This window comes from Phoenix dactylifera, chromosome 10, assembly GCF_009389715.1.
Source record: "Phoenix dactylifera cultivar Barhee BC4 chromosome 10, palm_55x_up_171113_PBpolish2nd_filt_p, whole genome shotgun sequence".
Classification (NCBI taxonomy): Eukaryota; Viridiplantae; Streptophyta; class Magnoliopsida; order Arecales; family Arecaceae; genus Phoenix; species Phoenix dactylifera.
The window spans coordinates 10992064-11016850 of record NC_052401.1 but is presented as its reverse complement, the minus strand read 5'-3'; the positions used below and the strand labels follow the sequence as shown (position 1 = coordinate 11016850).

Genomic DNA, 24787 nt, shown 5'->3' with positions numbered 1-24787 from the left:
TTTCATTTCAGCAGAAGAATTTCTTTCTTCTGACATTTCCAGATTTAGCTTTTTAAGATTTTTATTTTTTGTAGCTAATTTTCTACATTCACCATACAAATCATGAAAAGCATTTAATAGTTCATCATAAGAGAATTCTTTCTGAAATTCATTAGGTGTGAAATCAGATTCAGATTTTACCTTATCTTCTTGTGCCATAAGGCATAAGTTAGTTACCTCTTGTAGTTCTTTGGAGCTAGTATCATTATTGTTGCTCCTCACTTTCATTTTCTTGCTTGACTCTTCCTTGGTCAAGGCTTTCTTGCTTTTTATCTCTTTCTTCCTTTCTTCTTGCTTCCTCTTCTTCTTTGTCTTTAGGAAGCTTTTGAATTTTTCGGTGTTTGGGTATGGGTCCTTGTTTTCATCACCGAATTCTTCATTTGTTGTTCTTTCTTCCGGATTGGGAGATTCAACATCTTTTTCTGCAGGCTCACTGTTAGTGTGTAATTGAAGCACATGTGAGCTAATCTGAATTTTGTCATAAATATTTTCTAAAGTATCCCAGATTTCCTTAGCAGATAAGCATGCAGAGATTTTATTAAATTCAGTTTCATGGATAGCACAATATAGTATGTTCATAGCATTAGCATTCAATTGTGCTAAGTCTTTTTCATTAATAGTGTGAGAGAGTGAGTGAGGGCCTCTAGTAACAATGTACCATAATTCATAGTCTAAAGCTTGAATGAATATCCTCATCCTAGCTTTCCAGTATGTGTAGTTTGTGCCATTAAATAGAGGTGGTCTATTTGTGGATTGCCCCTCACTCATAGAACATCCCACTTGGGTTGTCATGATCTTTAACTCTTGATTGTGAGATCAATGAGTACTATTGGAGCACCTTGCTCTGATACCACTTGTTGCCCAAGGTGACAAGCCAATAGGGGGGGTGAATTGGTTTCTTTTAATTTTAACTATCTTACTTGTGTTAAATGATGAGTTAGTGAACTTAAACAAATCACAATACAAACAACAAGAAGTATAGTGGTTCGGTGCTCTCCTTAGCACCTACGTCCACTCCCCAAGCGACCCCTTGGGAATTCACTATAATCCCGCGGATTACAGTTGGATTGTTTTTCGGGCTCACAATCCAAAAACCTTTACACTTTGGTTTTTCGGGTTCACCAAAAACCTATGTTGGTTTTACGGGCTCACCAACGAACCTATACAATTGGTTTTACGGGTTCACCAACAACCTACGTTGGTTTTACGGGCTTACCAACAACCTGTGTTGGTTTTACGGGCTCACCAACGAACCTTTACAATTGGTTTTCCGGGTTCACCAATCAACCTATTCCGTTGGTTTTGCGGGCTAACCAACCAACCTTTACAAGTAGTCTAATAAACAAAGGAAGAAGATTTAAACTCCTAGATGAGCAAATATAACAATATAATCTACAAAGAAGAATTTAGAGAATATTTATCGCTTGATGTGACTTCTCTCTTCTTTGTCAAGGATGCTTCACTCTTCAAAGGTGGATGGGGCTCTTGATGACTCTTTGAATCTGCTCAACCACTTTCTTTTGATTCTTGAATGAAGCACTTGGATGAGGCTTGCCTTGCTAGGGTTCTCTCTTGAATGCACTTGATGTATTTTCCAAAGCTTTCTTCCTCTGATGAATACTCCCTCTTAAATACTTCTCCAACCTCCAAATAGTCCTTCCTGACCGTTGGATTGAAGAAACTAGCCGTTTATAGCCGTTGGGAGTCCAAAAAGCACTTCTGCACAACTAGCCGTTATGCTTCTGCCCATGCTTGGGTCGACCCAAACTTTTCTTGGGTCGACCCAAACCTTGGGTCAGCTCAAACTTTTTCTTGGGTCGACCCAACCTTCAGAAACATAGAAACTTGGAATTCAGCTTTCCTTCACTTGGGTCGACCCAACCTTTCCTTGGGTCGACTCAAGGTTCAGTTGGGTCGACTCAACTTCTTCTTGGGTCGACCCTAACAGGGTTTTCAGAGAACCTTTTCTGTCTTCTGTTCTGTCTTGCCTTTGGGTCGACCCACACAGGGTTTGGGTCGACTCAAGCTTGGGTCGACTCAACTTTATCTTGGGTCGACCCTCTCAGTAAATCCAGATAACCATTTTCTGTCTTCTGTTTGAGGATCTTGATGTTTGGGTCGACTCATGCTTTCCTTGGGTCGACCCAACTCACTGTTCATTTGTGCCATTTTTGCAGAAGTGTGCCAAATGCTTTCTTGATGTACCGGGGTCGACCCAATCATCCTTTGGATCGACTCAATCCACACTTTGCTGCATTTCAAGGTTAGATTCATTCAAATGAACAATGAAATGTATCTATATCAGTTTATTCAAAATGTACTGAGAGTAATAAACTTATAAATGAAGTATCGATTTAACTTATAACATACTCTAGATAATTGCTTGTTAATCATCAAAATAACACTATCATCCTCAATCGGACTTGACCCAATTGGATTGGAATTGACTCAAGTCAATTAAGAGTCCTTATTTGATGAGGATTAAGAGTCCAAATAATCAGAATTTATTATGGAGAAGAATTCCTAAAATTTAGGACCCTAGCTTTCTTTCTTGGAGAAGAAAGACACCTCATCCTTATCCCTAAAAGCAGTGGTGCCTATCCTCTTTATTTTTGGCCAATGTTTGGCATGAGGAAAGAGGAGGCGTGGAGAAATTTTTCAGAAAAATATGGCACCTCAAATCTTCCTAAAAATATAGGAATCAAATCCCTAATTTGTAGGGACTGCATGACGCATCAAGCAGGATGGCATGTAGCTGATGTTTGGGGTGCAATAACCGCTCATTTTTAGGGATTCTTGGCACAAGATTAAAGATAATTTGTTCATCTCTTAGCTGCCGATTCATCAAAATTTTTTGGGAATTTTATCAGCCAAATTAGGTGGCCAAAAGAGGTGTGAGGCGTGGGGGGTCTTTTGGCTATAAAAGGACCTCCACACTTAGGGTTTAATAAGATGGTCTTTAGAAAGGGTTCTAAATTCTAAAAAAATTCTGAGAGCCAGCCACCTTCTCTCCTCCTTCTTCTCCTTCATCTCCACATCCTCTCGAAGAAGAATCAAAAGTTGAGTGCTTCGAGGGAGAAAAGTTCAGCCACCGCAGCACCTCTGCACGAGCTAGCACTCTTGCAGTTTTGGATCTTCCTAGAGCTTCGCGTGGACTATCCGTAGAGGCCGGACACGTGTGCGGCTATACAAGGTGATCAAGGCATCATCAAAGTTCTCAAAGCAAAATGGTATGAGATCTGATCTCATTAAAAATTAAAATTAGAAATCAACTAGGTTGCTGAAATTCTGCATGACTATATATTAGACATAGAATCATGCCTACTTGTTTAGGATAAATATTTAAAGTTCTGGATCTATTTTTGTTGAAGAGATATGATCTCTAGCATGCATAGAAATTAAATAGTTTAATTCATGCTTCCGCTGTAAAATTTTTAAAAAATATATGCATGCGACCACCAGGATTTCCAACAGTGGTATCAGAGCCAGGTTCAAAGTAGTTTAAACATTTATGCCTAAAACAAGTTTTCTAATCCTAGTAGTTCAGTAATCTGATTGGAATGATCACCAGGCCGTCCGGTCATAGGAGAAAGAAGGGTTCATAACCTTCTTTTGCCATTCAATGTGATCTCTTATGGCGTGTAGGGGTGCCATTGTGATTCAATCCTTGAAGATGAACCACAAAAAAAAAATTAAAAGTAGTTTTAATCTTTGTAATTAAATTTAAAATCATGGATATGTTTAGATCAGATTTAAAAGAGATTTATGATTGATTTAGTTGTTGTTATTACATGATTAATTAGATCTGAAAAATAGAATGCATGTGATGCATGAGATCTAGGTAAATTCATGTTGATGTATATGTGATATAAAGAACATGAATAAATCTGAAATCATAAACTTGTTTAGATTAGATCTAAATAAAATTTATAATTCATTTATTTTCTGATTTTGTATGACAAATCAAATCTGAAAACAAATGCATATGATGTATGTTGTTTAAGTTAATTCATATGAGTTTGTATATGTGATATATGGACATAAATCATCTAAGATTTAAACATGAATTAAATCTGAATTTTAACATGATTAATTACAAATCTCAGATCTGAAAAATAAGTTTTAAGAACTGAAAATTTGTAGTTAGTATGTAATTAAGAATAATGCAATGATCTGAATTTTCATAAACTTACACTTAATTAAGAATTAAGTGATGATGAAAACCTAGATCTAGAATTGTGAACTCAATTCAATGACATTGCATAATTCATGGGGCATTTGGGTTAGCTCAAATCAAGTTCTTAAGATTGGGTTAGACCTAGGGTTAGAATCAAACATGGTCTAATTAGAGTTAATTGATCAAATCTAATTAAGTAGTAACTAGATTAGGTCAAGGAAACTCTAGGTCAAATACAATAGTTGTAGATTGATCAATTCCATGTCTTTGATCAGACCAAGATGGAACTTGATTTAGGCTCCGTGGTTGAGCCCGAGTCAATAGGATGGTCAAAATCAAAATTGATTAACCAATCGGTGTCTAAGGTATGTTTGGCAGATGATGAGAGCACAAAAGTGCGACCTACATGTTACTAAAATTAGTGTTATTGTTAACCGATAATGATAAATTTACTGAATTAATATTATATTTGGGTTTAACATAGATTAGTATAAATTAAGGATAAAATGCACATTGAGTACAAATTTGACTTCAAATCGGGCCCGAGTCGGGTTTGGATCCGAATCGGGTCCATTTCTTTTGTGCTTTTGGAAAATAATTTTGGGCAAATCTAAATTGGCTATGTCATAACTATAAGGTGCTGGGTGACCCATGACTTGAAAGAATTGCACTTGACCTCCAGCCAGGATAGATGACCCGTCTACAAGCCAAATTTCATATCATACTATTTTTTTATCTATATGACTAATTGGACAGAACTTGGTGTCTCCCAGCTCCCATCTTACGAGGGAAAGGAAAATCCAAGCCGCCCGCAGTGCATCACCGCCCTTCCCTTGCTCCCGATCCAAGCGCACCTGTGATCCTGTGCGAAAGAAGGGGAGAAGAAGGAATTCACCAGCCCACGTCCCCACCTCCCGGAATCCCATCGTCCATGGATCACGCTTCATCATCAGTCCACCGTGCCAGTAAGCATCCCGTGATGCAAGCCGAGATCCAGTGCCAGCAACGCCCGCGCGTCTCTTTCCTCCAGCCGATCCGCACTGGATCCCTTCCACGATCGACTCCTCCCCGTCGATCCCGCTCCCAAACCAGCAACCAAAGAAGGAAGTCCTTCCGCGTGCCAGCCTCCGTGCCAGCAACGCCCGAAATCCCAGCATCCGAAGAAGGAAGCCTCAGCCGTGATCCAATCTCCGGCGATCTCGAACCGCATCTCACCGCTTCCCGAATCAGCATCCACCGCATCCGTGTCAATCTTCTCCACGGATCACGCCAAGATCGCTCCTCCTCCGCCCAGCAGCCGTCCATGAAGCTTCCGCCCGTGATCACTGCATCCAGCTCCTCCCAGCGCCCGGATCACGCCAAGATCGACCTCCCCGCGTCTGCCATCTCCCTTCCGCATCAGGCGACCGTCCGCGGCTATAAGAAGAGAAGGAGGAAGAGAAAGGGGGTGTGCTCGGTGGAATCCAAGAAGGGATAGAGAAGAGAGAAAGAAAAACAGAGGAAGCTCTGTTTTGGGAAGAAGAGAGAATTAGTATTTTCCACCGTGGGAGAGAGAGAGAGAGAAGAGATTTGTTTTTATTTTATTTTCTTTATTTTATTTGCAAAGTAGAAGGAGTATTAGGCCTCTAATCTCCATTTTTATTTGTAATCAGTTTTTCTTTTTATGAAATCCATCAATTTTCTTTCATGCAATCCCTGTTCTAGATTCAAGTTAATTTCTATTTTTTTTAATGCAATCATTTAATTTTTCTTTTATGCAATACATGTTTAAGTTTTAATTTAATATTCTACAATTTATTATATGCATTCTAGAATTCTTAATTTTAAGATAACCTTGGAATGAATCTTTGCAGTTCGATTGACGATTTTAATTTATATTCTGTCTTTAGAAATCGACTCCTACTCTGCATCAAATTTCAATTACAAGTTTTCTTTCTTTTCTTTGTTTATTTTCAAATAGAAAACATTCTCTAATAGACTGGAGAATCATTTAACATCCTCAAAATAATATTTTTCTCCCATCATTCCAAAATCAATTTCGAATCCAAGTAAACGTTTTAATTTTTATGCAACTCCAATCGCCTCCCTGTGGATCGACCTCTTACAACCGCTATTCTTCAAGTAGGAAAGGTAAGAGTAGAAATTTTATTTTAACTTTTGTTCATCGGTTCTAACAATGATCGGTCTAGCATATTTTTAGTTAGACAGAAAAAGGACGAACAGAATTTTGGCGCCGTTGCCGGGGAGGCAAATCGAGAAGCAAGAACGATCACGAAGATCAAATTGGATTTTGGATGCCCGGAGTGAACGCACTCCGGTAGTAAGTTTTTATTTTTATTAATTTTCCTTATTTTGATTATTTTAGTTAGTAATTTTGTAGTTATTAAATTCTGAAATTTGAAATTCGTAATTAAAATTTTCTATAAAAAAAGAAAAAAAATAAAAAAAAATTTTTAAAAAAAATTTCAAGAATTCAAAAATTTAAATTCAAAATTCGAATTCTGTGATTCGAAATTTGAAATTTAAATAAAAAAAAGTAAAAATAAAAAATTAATTAAATTCAAAAAATATTATTTTTGCTAGTAATTGATAGGGTGCAATCTCCCGAGGTGATCATACCTCTATTGGGGCTCCTCACGGAGTAATCTCCAGAGCTTATTCAACGGGTATTCGGAGATTGACTGACGCATAAGGATTAGTTTTAGTTTACATTCAAGTTATTCGTATATAAAAAAAAACAACATAAAATTTAAAAAAAAATAAGAAAAATAAAAAAATTGCTTGCTCATTTAATCAATACAACCTAATGACATTGCATAAACTTTAAAAAATATATTGATTATTTGCTGCATTTAGTATTAAGCATTTGCATAAAGTAATTAAGGGCAAAACCCACTAAAAAGATAAGGTCGGAAAGTCATTACCTGTCCTTAGCCCAAAAATCACCACCTTGCATACTTATCCTAAGCCAAATTAAATTAAAATCAAATTAGATGTTGGCCTTAGGGTTTTCGAGCTCAATTAGGCTCTTGGAAAGAAGCGGCTGAAAGCCACTCCAGTGAGAATTTAGTAATTGGTGATGTCTAGAAAAGTTTTACAACAGTGAGAACTGTTACGGGTATTGTGGTATCGATGTATCCCTTCTGGCACCACCACACACCCCGGGACTTTTCTGGTCACTGATTACTGGATTGCTTAACTGGTAAGCTCAAGCTCAATCTGAAAGGGAGATTAGGAGCTGTCTAATCTAGGAGAGAATTTTAGGAACTTTTTAACCTGATATATCTCTGTGCAACTAGATTTAAGAAGCTACTAAACCTCACTTAGTTCTAAGACTAATAGGGTCAATTTATTGTGTGGTGTTGGTTGTGGTCATCTGTGTCTAACCCTTCTCTTCTTTTAGGATTTCATTCATTGTAAGAGTCGAATCTAATTAAGTTGTGGAAAATGTATGCATGGTAGAAGGTCATTAAGGGATAAGTTAACCCCATTTGATCCTGAGATTGAAAGAACTTTTCATCACAACCTGCGAACTGTAAACCAACCGTCGATCTCTACAATGGGTGAACATATTAGAACCCTAAATGAATTGTTTGCACCCGCATCCGCTAGCCCCCCTACTTGCATAGTATTACCAATTAATAATGCAGCCCAATTCGAGATTCGGGCTGCAACAATAAACATGTTACCCAAGTTTCATGGGTTCGAGAGTGAACAACCCTACATTCATCTAAACAAATTTTTGACAATCTGTCAAACGTTTAGAAATCAAAATTTAGATGAAGAGGGTATTAAATTAAGGTTATTTCCCATGACTTTAGAGGATCGTGCTGCTGCATGGCTGTATTCTCTAGCTTCAAATTACATCACATCATGGGAACAACTATCTAGGAAGTTCATGGCTAAGTTCTATCCCATGGTAAAAACTGAAAAAATTAAGGATGTAATCAGAACTTTTAGAGGAAAATCTGAGGAGGAATTTTTCCAACTATGGGAAAGATTCCATGATCTTTTGGTCAAGTGCCCCCACCATGGGCTTGACAAGGCTGACCTAGTACATTTCTTTTACAAAGGACTACCTCCGGCACATAGAAACATGATTGAGTCCATGCACAAGGGTAGGTTCATGGACCAAACCCCAGATCAAGCCTATGAATTTCTTGTTGACTTAGCCGAGAACGCCCAAAATTGGAGTAGCTATGGTGAGGAAGTAAATAGAGATGAGTTCGGGTCTAGAAAATCAGGTAATTATGAAATGAAAGCAGACCCAGAACTCAAAAATGTCATGTCCAATCTGGTGACTGGAATGAACAACTTAAGTAAAAAGTTTGATGCTTTCACTATTTCCACTAGCTCGAGTTCATATAAAGAGTTAAATCCCATCATGAAAGTGGATCACGAGTCACATAGTTTATGTATCTTGTGTAATAGCTCTGAGCATCTAGTGGAGTGCTGTCCTAGTTTACCCAACATTATGGCTGAGCAGGCAAATGCTCTAAACTCATATAGTGCCTTCAAGAAGCCCACTCCCAATTCATTCAGTCCAGTCTACCACCCTGATAATAGGTTCCATCCAAATTTCTCATACAAGCAAAATGAACATATTCAGCATCAAGGTGGTCCACCAGGTTTTCAGAAGAATTTTTTCAGGATAGGTCCATCACAAATAAACCAATCATTGGCTCCACCTATTCCTACTTATAGTGCCCCTATCCCTCAGCAAACTACATCATTGGAAGCCATGATGGCTAACATGATGAAGCAGCAACAAGACTTCATCCAACAACAACAACAGACCAACATGGCTCAAACTCAGACTAACCAATTCCATGCGCAAGCGATTGCAAAACTTGAGGTTAGTCTGAGCCAAATAGCCAACTCTCTAGGGGATAGGAAGAAAGGTGAATTGCCCAGCCAGCCAGTGCCTAACCCTAGTAGGCAACAGAATCAAGGGCCGAGGGGCCAGTTTCATATTGATTCTAATGGAAACCCTAACCATGAAGTTCAGGCAATTACCACTTTACGATCTGGCAAGCAAGTGGACAACAAAGTCCAACTTCCTGTGCAAGAAAAAGAAGAAAAACATGAACCAAACCCCACCCAGAAAAAGGCACAAGAACAGGGAACACAAGGAATAGAGGAGAAACCAATAAAGACTTACACACCTAAGGCTCCCTTTCCTAGTAGACTACAAGACTTAAAGAAAAAATCTCAGTACGATGAAATCATGGAAGTCTTTAAAAATGTTCAAATAAATTTACCCTTCCTAGATGCCATCAGACAGATCCCCTCCTATACAAAATTCTTAAAAGATTTAACCACGGTGAAAAGAAAAACCAGTATTCCTAGGCAAGCTGTGATGGCTGCACAAGCCTCATCTCTTATTCAACAGCAGATTGCCCCAAAATACAAGGACTCTGGTTGCCCCACTGTTGAAATTAAAATAGGAGAAACCATCATTCGAAGAGCCCTATTAGACTTAGGAGCAAGTGTGAACCTATTACCCTATTCTGTCTACACCGAACTAGGTTTGGGGGAATTAAAACCCACAAACATCACTTTGTCATTAGCAGATAGGACTGTGAAGTATCCTAAGGGAATTGTAGAGGATGTAATTGTAAAGGTAAATGAGTTTTACTACCCTGTGGATTTTGTAGTCCTCGAAACTGAACCAGTAAAAAACCCAGGAAGTCACATCCCGGTAATCCTTGGTAGACCATTTTTGGCCACTTCAAATGTTGTGATCAGTTGCCGAAATGGGATAATGACCTTAGCATTTGGAAACTTGACCGTCCAACTCAATGTCTTTCATAGTAGTAATCAACCATCTGAGATGGACGATTTAGAAGAAATTCACATGATTGAAAACATAATCAGCAAGTCCTTCGAGGAGTCAAGTTATTCTGATCCACTAGAAAGATGTTTGGCCCAATTCAGTCAAGATTGTGAGGAAGGAGAGTCGAATCAGGAGGTTAATGCATTACTAGATTCCATTCCTGTAATGGATACTAGCAGATGGGCGACTAAATTTGAATCATTACCTATACCTAAATCCCAGCTAGTACCTTCAAGTGTCAAACCTCCCCAGCTTGAACTTAGAGATCTGCCTGAAAACCTAAAATATGCATTTCTAGGGGACAACAACACCTTACCTGTTATTATTGCATCAAATTTAACTGAAGAACAGGAAGAGAAGTTGTTAAATATTCTTCAGAAAAATCAAGAAGCGATCGGCTGGTCTATAGCTGATATTAAGGGGATTAGCCCTTCTGTGGTCCAACATAAAATTCATCTAGAAGAGGATGCAAAAACCTCTAGAGAACCACAAAGGCGACTTAACCCGGTCATGAAAGATGTAGTTCTAGCAGAAATCATTAAACTCTTAGATGCAGGGATTATATACCCTATTTCTAATAGCCAGTGGGTGAGCCCAGTTCAAGTTGTACCCAAGAAATCTGGAATTACTGTGATCAAGAATGACCAAAATGAGTTAGTCCCAACTCGAATCCAAACTGGATGGCGAGTGTGCATCGACTACAGAAAGCTGAACGCCATGACTAGGAAAGACCACTTCCCACTACCCTTCATTGACCAAATGTTAGAACATCTAGCTGGCCACTCTCATTACTGTTTTCTTGATGGTTATTCTGGATATAACCAAGTTCCAATTGCACGTGAGGATCAAGAGAAAACCACATTCACCTGTCCTTATGGCACCTTTGCCTATCGTCGCATGCCTTTTGGGTTATGCAATGCACCGGCTACATTCCAACGGTGTATGATGAGCATTTTCTCCGACATGGTGGAGAAATTTTTAGAAGTTTTTATGGATGACTTTTCTGTATTCGGATCTAATTTTAATGAATGTCTCCATCACTTGACCCTTGTTGTAGAACGATGTAAAGAGAAAAATTTAGTTCTTAACTGGAAAAAATGTCATTTTATGGTCCAATCAGGTATTGTTTTGGGACACATTGTGTCACAAAGGGAAATTGAGGTGGATAAAGCCAAAGTAGAATTAATTGCCAAGTTACCACCTCCCAAAACTGTTAGGGAAGTCAGATCCTTTCTAGGACATGCGGGTTTTTACCGCCGCTTTATTAAGGATTTCAGTAAATTGTCGAAACCCTTATGTGATCTGTTGGCGAAAGATGCTATTTTTAATTTTTCGCCAATTTGTATAACTGCTTTCGAAAGATTAAAGTCTGAACTAACCTCAGCACCCATCATAAGGTCCCCTGATTGGAATCTGCCATTTGAAATCATGTGTGATGCATCTGATTATGCAATAGGTGCCGTCCTAGGTCAGCGAGTGGGGAAGCTTCCCCACGTGATTCATTATGCGAGCAAAACTCTGAATGACGCCCAACTTAACTATTCTACAACTGAAAAAGAGTTGTTGGCTGTTGTCTTTGCTCTTGACAAATTTCGTCCCTATCTGATAGGATCCAAGATCCTTATTTATTCTGATCATGCCGCCCTTAAGTACCTTCTCACAAAAAAGGATGCCAAGGCAAGACTCATTTGTTGGATCCTATTGCTTCAAGAATTTGATCTTGAAATACGAGATAAAAAGGGATCTAAAAATGTTGTAGCTGACCACTTGTCCAGATTAATTGTCGAATCATCCGGAGAATCCATGCCTGTGTCCGAGACCTTCCCTGATGAACAACTAATGATGATTTCCCATACCAATGTTCCATGGTATGCTGATGTAGTCAACTATCTAGTTACTGAACGAATACCCTGTTCATGGACCAAACAAGAGAAATTCCGCTTCCTAGCTCGTGTAAAATGGTATTTTTGGGATGAACCATACTTGTTCAAATACTGTCCTGATCAAATCATCAGACGATGCATCCCTGAACACGATCAAAGGAATGTCCTTTTCTTTTGTCATGACCATGCTTGTGGTGGTCATTTTAGTGGAAAGAAAACTGCTGCAAAAGTTTTGCAGTGCGGATTTTATTGGCCCACACTTTTTCGAGATGCGCATGACTATTGTAAATCTTGCGATCGATGTCAACGATTAGGAAAACTTTCGAGAAAGAATGAGATGCCCCTGAACCCTATCTTAATTATAGAAATTTTCGATGTTTGGGGTATTGATTTTATGGGTCCTTTTCCTATATCGTTTGGGCATCAGTACATTCTTGTGGCAGTTGACTATGTATCAAAATGGATTGAGGCTATCGCGTGTAAGACCAATGATCACAAAGTGGTGATCAAGTTCCTTAAAGAATCTATCTTTGCTCGTTTTGGCACCCCTTGTGCTATCATTAGTGATGGGGGGAAACATTTTTGTAATAAAATCTTTAAAGCCCTTATGAGAAAGTACAACATTAATCACAAGGTCAGTACACCATATCATCCACAAACAAGTGGACAAGTCGAAATTTCCAATCGGGAGATCAAGACCATCCTTGAAAAAACTGTTCATACATCTCGGAAGGATTGGTCTCTTAGGCTAACAGATGCACTGTGGGCATATCGGACGGCTTACAAAACACCAATTGGAATGTCTCCATATAAAACTGTCTATGGCAAGGCTTGCCATTTACCTGTCGAGTTAGAACACAAGGCCTATTGGGCAATTAAACATTTAAATTTCGATCTTGACAAAGCAGGAGAACATAGGAAGCTTCAACTCGATGAGCTTGAAGAAATTAGAAACGATGCTTACGAGTGTGCCAAAAAGTACAAAGATCGCATGAAGATCATGCATGATAAAATGATCATTCGTAAGGAATTTCACCAAGGACAAAAAGCCCTTCTATATGATTTTCGATTACATCTATTCCCTGGAAAACTTAAATCTCGCTGGACTGGCCCATACACAGTAGAGAAAGTGCACCCACATGGTGCAGTAGTAATATGCAATACCAAGGATGGTAGGTCCTTTCAAGTCAATGGACATCGTTTAAAACCATACCTTACTAACATGCAGGTTTGGGGGATTTTGCCCCACTTTTCAATTTACCCACCCATATCAGGTAACCTCTCCTCTGTCCTCTTACTGCTTTAAATTTTCTTTAACATTGAGGACAATGTTAGATTTAGGTTTGGGGGTATTTTTACGCATTTGAAATTTTATATAAAAAAAAAAGTTTTTAGTTAAAATTTTTGAAAAAAAAAAATATACAACACACAAGGTATATAAAATCTAAGAGCCCAATGACTAGTTGGAAGTAGTGCAAAGTGAGTTCTTTTTATTAAGTTCCTTTTAGTGAGTTGTAAGCTAATTAGTACTTTGAATTTCACAACACATCTGGCCTGCATTTTCTAAGGTATAGGTTCGACATTGTGTTGAGAATATGGTAGCAACCTCGAATCCCGATGAACCATCTTTTTCTGATCCAAAAAAAAAAAAATGGTGGATTTAGTCAGGTACATCGAAAAGGGCTACCTATTGTCAAAGGTCAGCGGGCTTGTAATGAGAAACCCGAGCATAGGTCCGTAGGGGAGTCTTGATGCCCGACACCTCATGCCAACTGGTGTGAGAATTGTCGACTAATTGCTTGCTACATGGAGGAATCATCACAGGAGTAAAAGTGCACAATATATACATTATCATTTCTCTTTAATGCAAAAAAAAAACAAAAAACAAAAAAAAAATGAAAAAAAAATGTATACTGACCTTAAGAAAGACAATAGTGTGAAAGCCGTCGTTGTAAAAATTCGAGTAAACTGGAATATTACAGATAAAGCCCATGAGGTATTAAAGTAAACATCCACAGCTCTCGAAATCCTGCAGAAAAGATGATTTTGAATCAGCAAATAGGTCTTGTCCGACCAATTCTTGGAAACTACTAATTAGCGATATTTTGGAGATCCAAAACCTTAGCTTGTGCATGGTCCAAACTTCACTGAGCACTCAAGTATAAATAAGTCTTACAACTTCCTAACGGAAAACTTAATAACTTCAACTTAAATTGCATACTAACCTAGAAATTGGGCTACTTAGTAATTAAAACCTTGTGTGCTTTTGAAATTCTTATCAGTTATGTACTTGAAATAAGACTTTCATTTCACAAATCAAATTTTATTTTGGGATTGAAGTTTGTGGGTGACTTCACTGCAAACCCTCACGAGACAACACTCGTCCACTAGGGTAACTAGGGGTTTAAAGGCTTGTTGCACGTGCTAAGTGCAATCGTAATGCTCTACGAAAGTGAGTATTTATCTTAGGATATTTATATAATAATTAACACTTTTGCTCTCTCATTTTATCATTTTCGCACTGAATTGCTAGAGACTAGCAATAAGCTAGTTGGGGGTTGTGATGAGAGCACAAAAGTGCGACCTACATGTTACTAAAATTAGTGTTATTGTTAACCGATAATGATAAATTTACTGGATTAATATTATATTTGGGTTTAACATAGATTAGTATAAATTAAGGATAAAATGCACATTGAGTACAAATTTGACTTCAAATCGGGCCCGAGTCAGGTTCGGATCCGAGTCGGGTTTGGGTCCGAATCAGGTCCATTTCTTTTGTGCTTTTGGAAAATAATTTTGGGCAAATCTAAATTGGCTATGTCATAACTATAAGGTGCTGGGTGACCCATGACTTGAAAGAATTGCACTTGACCTCCAGCCAGGATAGATGACCCGTCTACAAGCCAAATTTCATATCATACTATTTTTTTTTCTATATGACTAATTGGACAGAACTTGGTGTCTCCCAGCTCCCATCTTACGAGGGAAAGGAAAATCCAAGCCGCCCGCAGTGCATCACCGCCCTTCCCTTGCTCCCGATCCAAGCGCGCCTGTGATCCCGTGCGAAAGAAGGGGAGAAGAAGGAATTCACCAGCCCGCGTCCCCACCTCCCGGAATCCCATCGTCCACGGATCACGCTTCATCATCAGTCCACCGTGCCAGCCACCGTGCCAGTAAGCATCCCGTCGATCCCACTCCCAAACCAGCAACCAAAGAAGGAAGTCCTTCCGCGTGCCAGCCTCCGTGCCAGCAACGCCCGAAATCCCAGCATCCGAAGAAGGAAGCCCCAGCCGTGATCCAATCTCCGGCGATCTCGAACCGCATCTCACCGCTTCCCGAATCAGCATCCACCGCATCCGTGTCAATCTCCTCCACGGATCACGCCAAGATCGCTCCTCCTCCGCCCAGCAGCCGTCCACGAAGCTTCCTGGTGCAAAAATAAAACTGTTCTCCCAAGTGCAGGAGAATCGCACAAGTAATATAACTCGGGAGTCCGAGGTCGATTCCTCAGGGAACGAAATATGGATTATTAGCGTAATTTCAGATGTAATTTTTAGTTGATCTTTAGAAATTAAAAGCAGAGAATAATATGTGATTAAACAACGTTCAAGAATATAGAGATGGCTAGGGATCCGGAATCCTCCTTAACAATATTACTTTCAATAAATAAACTCGGCGATTCTTGATTAAGGATTAATATGATAAAATAGTTCTAATCATGGAGTATACAATCTTAGAACATGAATTCAACATCCAAGTATTTATCGTGCCGATTACGTCTACGATAAATCAAGCATCAAAACAATCCATGCATCAATATATATATAAACCATAAAAGATCTATCTTATAGATGAGTAAGCAAGAATCAAAATCATACCAATGGATATTAAACAATTAGAATACAAATTTAGAGTATACTTGATGAAAGCAACATGCCAAGGGTTCATCCATCACCCTTTGCCAAAGGAATTAGGCTCTCATTACAAACATCACCTCTTCCCTATTTTTTTCTTTTTTTTTCTTTTCGGAAACAGGGCATACCCTGTTTCCTTCTTCTCTTTTCTTTCCCCTGCCGCCGCCCAACTCCTCCCTTCAATCGCAGAGGCTCCTCTGTTTTCCCGATGAGAACCCCCCTCCCTCTCAGCCGACTACCTTTTATAATCAACTCTCTCCCTCCATGGATCTTCGGAATGCGCTGGAATCAATGCTTTAGAGGCAAACGGCTGGGTCTTGGGCGCGTGAGGCTGAGGCGTTGGAGGAGCTGATCTCGGCCGGATCCGGCGCTGAGAACGGACGCGATGGAGGAGGCGGAATGGCTGGGATGCTCGGGACTTGATACGGGAGCTGGGATCACGGGCTCGGGGCTGATCGCGGACTGCTAGGAGGTCGCCGAGATGCGGGTTGAGGCTTATGAACGGCTGGGAGGCGCTGATCGCTGTGGAGGAGCGCGATCTGGAGGACGCCCGGAAGGGAGCTGATCACGGACGGCTGGGAGGTTTCACGGGCTTGGGCGGATGCTTGGGAGGTGATCGCGGACATGCTCAGGTTGTGAGGCTGAGAAGGAGGAGAACGCGGACGAGACGGATGCCGGAGGTGATCGCGGACGTGGACGTCGTGCGGATGCTGGGAATCCGGAAGCTTGGATGCGGGCGTTGATCGTTGGTGAGGTGGAATCTGGGAGAATCGCCAAAGACGCTGGCTCACGGATGCAGGGGATGAAACTCGGACTCGCGGAGGGTTGAATTGCGAAGCTGGGATGAGCGAACGAACGGGATGTCTGGATGGCTGAAATATGGCATGCTCTCCACCGTGCCAAGCATCTGCTGATCATTCTCTAGGCCATAGGTTGATGATGTGTAGTTCTAGGATGATCTTTCCTTAGATGTTTCATTGCTCGTTCCCTCTGGATAGTCGCCAAGTGTTGCTCCAGTGTGATTAGGCTTGACTGCTATTTGTGGTTGTGGGCTTGATAAATGATAGGTTCGACCACGCCATAGTGAGATTGGGTGCGTACGTCTTGGGGCCATGCATCTTTCTGAACCCAATTGTACCAAATGTACATTTTATCTCTAGTTTATGATAACCTGCACCCCTCAAAAAAATATAATATTAATGCAATACTTTTATCATTATTTATTAGCAGTAATACTAATTTAAGTGATGTGTAAATCGCACTTTTGTGCTCTCATCACACCCCCCAACTAGCTTATTGCTAGTCTCTAACAATTAACGAGCAAATAATAATATGAGAGTACAAAAAGTGTTGGTCAATCATTTGACTTTTTATTAAAGTTAAAGACATAAAACTAAGATATGTACCCACTTTCGTAGGGTATCACGATTGCACTTAGCACGTGCAACAAGCCGTTAAACCTCTAGGTTACCCTAGTGGACGAGTGTTGTCTCGTGAGGGTTTGCAGTGATGTTACCCACAAACATCATTCATAAAATGATATATAATGAAATTTAAGTCAATGCACACGTGATATATATTTTTTTTCAAGCATGGCAACTATCAAAGCAAGGGTAATACTGAAGTGTAGTATGCATAAACAGATGACTTTCTTAGAGCACTAATACCTCCACCACAACATGGTACCGCTTGAATTTTAGGTGTACTACTCAAGTTCACAAGTGTTTACTACAGTTTATTAGGGCCTGATCCATCAAATTTTCGGAATATCTCATGTTGTCTAAAATTGTCAAGAATGGTTCGTATGTAAAGAAAGAGCTATCAATCCCAACTAAATATCCAAAGTACACAAAGGTCCAATACAATGGAGTCAAACCAGCCATTACCACATGTCACTGGGTTCAGCCCGACCAACCCTATTCATTTTTTTTTTTCTTTTTTCAGACATATGGTGATTACAATAGTCCAACCCCCTTAGGCTCTAGCAAGGTCCATGTAGCGAGTTTTCGGCCAATGACTCTTGATACAGTTGGCTCAAGGCATTAGGTGAAAACACCCCTCGGGCTTAATTACTCGAACCAAACTACACCACGAAGTTAGACTTGTCATCTCCTCATTTATTTATTTATTTTAAATTTTTTTTTTCAAAATAGAGAAGGTAAACTGAACCATATAACGTGACTGCATCGTGACTATAGGTCAACCAAGGTCGGAACATAAGGCACTTAGGTGATCTAGCCAGGGTATTCAACCTCTATCTTTATGTGAAAACCAAATCATGAACCTTATAGTACGGACAAGGATACTCGTACTTCTTTTACAGATACGGCTTAATAAAAATGCATTAAACAAATATGAACTCCTGAGGCCTTCCTATAATCATTAAGTACATGTGCGGGGATCTAATAATAGGTCTCTGATCAGTCATAATATGCATGTGTTCCTTGCCGTAATAGTTGCACAAACTCAATATGAAAATACATGTGCATTTGCTTAGAAAAGAATGCAAATTTTTTTTTTTTTTTAATCAAAATACTTCCCTCCCCCCAACTTAAACATTGCATTGTCCTCAATGTAATAGATACAAGAAAACTATATACGAGAGACAGTAGAGAAAATAATATTGGAGAGAAGAGGAATACCTTGAGCTGCTGATATCCAGAAAATAAGACTTACAAAACTAGAAAAATAATTCTGACTAATATACACATACCTTTGCCTTCATGTTCAGTCATAAGAAGGCTCCCCCAAGGAAAAGGAATCCTCTTCATCTGAAAAATTCTCAAGAAAAGGTTTTAACCTGTGTCCATTTACCTTAAAAATTCTACCATCCCGTGGATTCTCAATCTCTACCGCCCCATGTGGAAAAACAGTTTTTATGATGTAGGGACCTGTCCATCTTGATCGTAACTTACCAGGAAACAGATGTAAGCGGGAATCATATAAAAGAACTTTTTGCAAAGGTTCAAAAGATTTTTTCAAAATTGATTTATCATGTAAGATCTTTATTCGTTCTTTGCAAATTTTAGCGTTGTCATAAGCATCTCTGCGAATCTCATTAAGCTCGTTTAATTGCAATTTTCTAGCTAGACCGGCATCTTGTAAATCAAAATTCAATTTTCTAATTGCCCAATACGATTTATGTTCTATTTCTACGGGCAAATGACACGCTTTACCGTAGACTAGCCGGTAGGGAGACATGCCAAGAATGGTTTTGTATGCAGTACGATAGGCCCATAATGCATCTGATAGTTTCAAGGACCAATCTTTTCGTGATGGGTTCACCGTTTTCTCTAAAATACGCTTGATCTCCCTATTGGCTAATTCTACTTGGCCACTAGTTTGCGGGTGATATGGGGTAGCAACTTTGTGGGTGACACCATACTTTTTTAATAATGTCTCAAAAGGCTTATTACAAAAGTGTTTTCCACCATCACTAATTATGACCTTAGGCATCCCAAATCGTGAAAAAATATTTTCTTTTAAAAACTTCAGGACGGGTTTGTGATCATTGGTCTTACAAGCAACAGCTTCTACCCATTTGGACACATATTCGACACTGACTAAAATGTACTCATATCCAAAAGACGGTGGGAATGGGCCCATAAAATCGATACCCCAACAATCGAAAATTTCGATAATAGTAATGGGTTGAAGAGGCATCATTTGCCTACGAGTTAGACTTCCAATACGTTGACATGGATCACATGTCTTGCAGAACTCGTGGGCATCTTTGAACATAGTGGGCCAATAGAAACCACATTGCAAAACTTTTGCAACAGTTTTCTTAGAGGCAAAGTGTCCACCGCAAGCATCAGTGTGGCAGAAAGAAAGTACGCTTTGTATATCATGATCCGGTATGCATCGTCTAAAGATTTGATCATTGCAATATTTAAACAAATAGGATTCGTCATAGTAATAATTCTTTACTTCGCGCAAAAAAAATTTTCTATCTGTCGACCCCCAATGCTCCGGCATCCGGCTAGTAACAAGAAAATTTACAATATCTGCATGCCATGGTATACTAGAAAGTGCAAACAACTGCTCTTCAGGGAATGAGTCCTTGATGGAAAATTGTGGCACTGAATCATGAAAAACTAATCGTGATAAATGGTCAGCAACCACATTCTCTACTCCTTTTTTATCTTTGATAGTGATGTCAAATTCTTGGAGTAGAAGTATCCATCGTATTAAGCGTGGTTTGGCCTCTTTCTTATCCAACAAATATTTTAGTGCCGCATGGTCCGTGAAGATAACAATAGGAGCACCAAGGATATAAGAGCGAAATTTATCTAAGGCAAATACTACTGCAAGCAATTCCTTTTCGGTGGTAGTGTAATTCAGAGCATCGTTTAAGGTTTTGCTTGCATAGTAAATGACATATGGCTTATTATCCTTGCGTTGTCCTAAGACAGCTCCTATTGCATAGTCGCTAGCGTCGCACATAATCTCAAAAGGTAATGACCAATCGGGTGGTCGAACGATGGGTGCAGTGCTAAGCATAGACTTTAACTTCTCGAATGCATCTTGGCAAGTTTCAGTCCAATTGAATGGTGTATCAAGGGATAGGAGATTACATAATGGTCGAGATATGACACTAAAGTCCTTGATGAATCTCCTATAAAATCCGGCGTGACCCAAAAATGATCTAACATCTCTAACCGTCTTGGGTGCAGATAGCTTAGCAATTAAATCAGTCTTAGCTCTATCTACTTCCATGCCCTTCGATGAAACAATATGTCCTAAGACAATTCCCTTTGGCACCATGAAGTGGCATTTCTCCCAATTCAGTATCAAATTCTTTTCCATACATCGAGCTAAGACAGCTTGTAAATGTGACAGGCAATCATCAAATGTGTCGCCAAAAACGGAGAAGTCGTCCATGAACACTTCCAAAAATTTCTCGTTCATGTCTTCAAAGATGCTGAGCATGCATCTTTGGAATGTTGCAGGTGCATTACACAACCCGAATGGCATTCGTCGGAAAGCAAATGTGCCAAAAGGACAAGTGAAGGTAGTCTTCTCTTGATCTTCTGGTGAAATTTCAATTTGATAATATCCCGAATAGCCATCGAGAAAACAATAGAAATCATGCCCTGCAACCCTCTCCAATACTTGGTCTAGGAAGGGTAGAGGAAAGTGATCCTTTCGTGTGACCAAATTCAGCTTTCGGTAGTCAACACACATGCGCCAACTCGTCGGGACACGAGTTGCAACTAGTTCACCTTGTTCATTTTCTACTACCGTCAAACCCGATTTCTTAGGAACGACTTGAGTAGGGCTTACCCACTTGCTGTCGGAAATTGGATAAATAATACCCACGTCAAGCAACTTGAGGACTTCTGCCTTAACCACATCTCTCATTGTAGGATTCAACCTTCGTTGCATTTGCCTTGTGGTTTTGGCATTATCCTCCAAATATATCCGGTGCGTGCAAATTAAGGGGCTAAGTCCCTTTAAATCGGCAATAGACCACCCTAAGGCTCCTTTATGATTCTTTAAAACATCAATTAATTTTCTTTCTTGGGTATGATCAAGTCCAGACGAGATGATTACAGAAAAAGTATCTTCGGGTCCAAGAAAAGCATACTTAAGTTCCTTTGGTAAGGGTTTCAATTTGAGCTTGGGTGCTTGCTCATGGGATGGTACTATTTTCACCTCTCGAGGCGACAATCTCTCAAATTCTCCTTCTTTTGGTCTCCACCTATTGACCATCTTGATATCCAGATTATCCACAATAGGTGTGACTGACAAATCATCATCATTGGTTCCATTAGGACACCAATCAATTAAGCTATCATTGAATGGGTCGTTAATTGCTTTAGCTAACAAATAATCTTCTGCGATGGTTTCAACCCAATCAACCTCCTTACTCTCTTCGGGATCATTGGGTTGTTTGCACACATTAAAAATGTTCAATTCTAAGGTCATGTTACCAAAAGAAAGCTTCATGACGCCATTCCTACAATTAATCAATGCATTAGAAGTTGCAAGGAATGGACGTCCTAAAATGACCGGAATCTGAGACTGTGAGTTCGAAGCCGGATGTGTGTCCAATACAATAAAATCGACAGAAAAGTAGAACTTGTCTACTTGGACTAATACATCCTCGATAATCCTCCTTGGAATTTTAACTAACCTGTCAGCTAATTGCAAAGTGACGGGGGTTGGCTTCAACTCACCTAAACCAAGTTGCTCATATACAGAATATGGCAACAGATTCACACTTGCCCCTAAATCTAACAATGCTCGCTCTATCCTAAAGTCACCTATGATGCATGAGATGGTTGGGCAACCTGGATCTTTATATTTAGGGAGAATGTTGTGCTGCAAAATAGCACTCACATTTTCAGTTAAAAATGCCTTCTTCTTAACATTTAATCGGCGCTTAACAGTACACAAGTCCTTCAAAAATTTGGCATATGAGGGTACTTGTTTGATTGCATCAAGAAGATGTATGTTGATCTTTACTTGTTTAAAAAGCTCAAGAATTTCATAATTAGGTTCGAGCTTTTGCAACGGCTTTAACCGTTGTGGAAAAGGTGGAGGAAAAGGACATTCAACTTTCTCGGTAGAAGTTGGAACCTCAACTTCTTCTTTGTCCCTTTCATCGACTTTGGGAGCATCAGAATTAGAAGTGACTTGCGGTCTCAATTGGACGGTTTGATCAATGACTTTCCCATTACGCAAAGTCATGATGCTCTTTGCATGTTCTGTATGCGAACTAGAAGGAGCCGTATTATTACTACCGTGCATTTGTGGGTTAGGTTGGGGTTGAGCTGGAAGCTTACCCTTCTCTTGGGTACTTAGGACGGTAGTCAACATTGACAATTGGTTCCTTATGTCTTCAAAATTTCGAGTATTTTGAGCATTGATATTAACTTGACCTTGTAGAAAAGTTTGTATGGATTGCAAGGTATCCTCGATATTTGGCTTTTGAGAGGGTGGTGATGCAAAAGTAGGATGTGCAGGTGGAGGAGCTGAATGGTGTGACTGTTGAGGATGATCATTTCTCCACCTAAAGTTTGGATGATTCTTCCAACCAGGGTTATAGGTATTCGAGTATGGATCGTTATAAGGCTTTTGGTAGGAGTTCATAGCATTTGCTTGATCGTGCAAGACTTCTTTGAATGCCGGTATGGTGGGGCAATCTGTAGTGGTATGACCCGACATATCGCAGATGCCACAACACTCGTTTCTAAGCTCTATAGTTTTGACAGGCTCAACCTTCCTAAGCTCAATTTCTTCTACCTTCCTAGTGAGGGCTGCCATTTTAGCATGAAGATCATCCTCAGTTCTGAGGTTGTAAAGGCCTCCCTGTACAGAGCTAGTAGGCTTAGGCAAAGACTTGTTGTTTCTATCCCCGTTATCCCAAAGTTGGGCAGTCTCAGCAAGGGAATCCAAATACTCCCACGCTTCATCAGGGTGTTTTTCTAAAAATCTACCATTGCACATGGTCTCTACAAACTGTTTCAACTGTGGAGATAAACCTTCATAAAAGAAGCTAATGGTTCTCCAGGTTTCGAATCCGTGATGAGGGCATGAGAGAAGAAGGTCTTTAAATCTTTCCCAACATTCATAAAATGTTTCATTATCTTTTTGTTGGAAATTGCTGATATGTCTTTTCAAAAAGTTAGTCCTTTGTATGGGGAAGAACTTCTTTAAAAATTCTCTCTGCATATCTTGCCAATTTCTTATTGATCTAGGTCGCAAAGAGTTTAGCCATGTTTTGGCCTTATCCTTTAGAGAGAAAGGGAACAATGTCAATTTGAGGACATCCTCGGTGACGTTTGGCACTCTAAATGTAATACTCAATTCTTCAAAATCTTTTAAATGAAGATACGGACTCTCGAATTCTAACCCGTGAAACTTGGGCAGTAATTGAATTACCCCGGGTTTGATGTCAAAATGTCCTACATTATCAGAAAAAATTATGCATGATGGTTGACTAGTCCTAGCCGGTTGTAGGTATTGTCTTAGAGTCATAACATGGGGTTCTCGTTCTCGATTGTGGTGACTCCCCGCATCTTCATTTAGATCAGCCATCTCACAAGGTGTGAGATATTGTGAAGGAATTTCAGAGGTATGTCCTAAGGGATGATCTAAAGTTGTACGACTTAATCGACCGGTGTCGTCCCTATTCCACTTTAACATGCAAAATATTTCCCTCTCCTTTTTTTTCTTTCTTTTTTTTAAAAAAAAAATAAATAAATATAAGTACCAACTAAAGATACCCTAAAACGACATCCTAAAACAAAAATCCTATTCACAATCAAACATGCAACAAAACATTACACCTCAATTTCTAATGTTTTTCTTAAATTTCTAGACAGCTCCTAACTGGTTTGAAGAGGGCACCTAAGCCTCCAATCCGGTCTAATGAACCGAGTTGACCAGGTAAGCTCCCAGGTAAGTGGAGGGGTCACGATGCGTTCGCAAAGGTCCCACTTAAAACCCACTTGCCTCGAACAGATGAACTGTCTCCCTTATAGGGACAAAGCTTGCCTAGACATCAACTAAGCCACAGAGCGAAATTGGTGCAACTTTCGGTGGTCTTCGTCCTATTGAGCTCGAATGTCCTTAGGGGCCAACGTCTAGTTGATTTTAGTTAAGCTTAGGATATTTATGCACTGGGGTGATTTTTGGGCTAAGGACGAGTGATGAAATCCCGACCTTATCTTTTTAAATGGGTTCAGCCCTTAGAATATTTTATGCTGATGCCTTATACTATATGCAACAATCAGAAGATTTTTTTTTTTAATGTTTTATGACATGACATTAAATTTCATTGAATAGGTGATCAAGCAAATTATTTATTTATTTATTTATTTTTAAATTTTATGAGTTGAAGTCTGAAATTTGAAATTTGAATTCTGAAATTTGAAATTTAAAATTTAAAATTTTAGGTTTTCCCTCTTTTTTTTATTTTTTTGAA

The 24787-nt window shown here is 39.5% G+C and overlaps 1 non-coding gene across 1 annotated transcript; it reads left to right on the top strand.

Annotated features, from left to right (window-relative positions):
- Positions 1-23377: 23377 nt before the first annotated feature.
- Positions 23378-23486, top strand: LOC120112268. Its single transcript, XR_005513746.1, has one exon. It is a non-coding gene; the product is annotated as a small nucleolar RNA R71 (small nucleolar RNA).
- The last annotated feature ends 1301 nt before the right edge of the window (positions 23487-24787 follow it).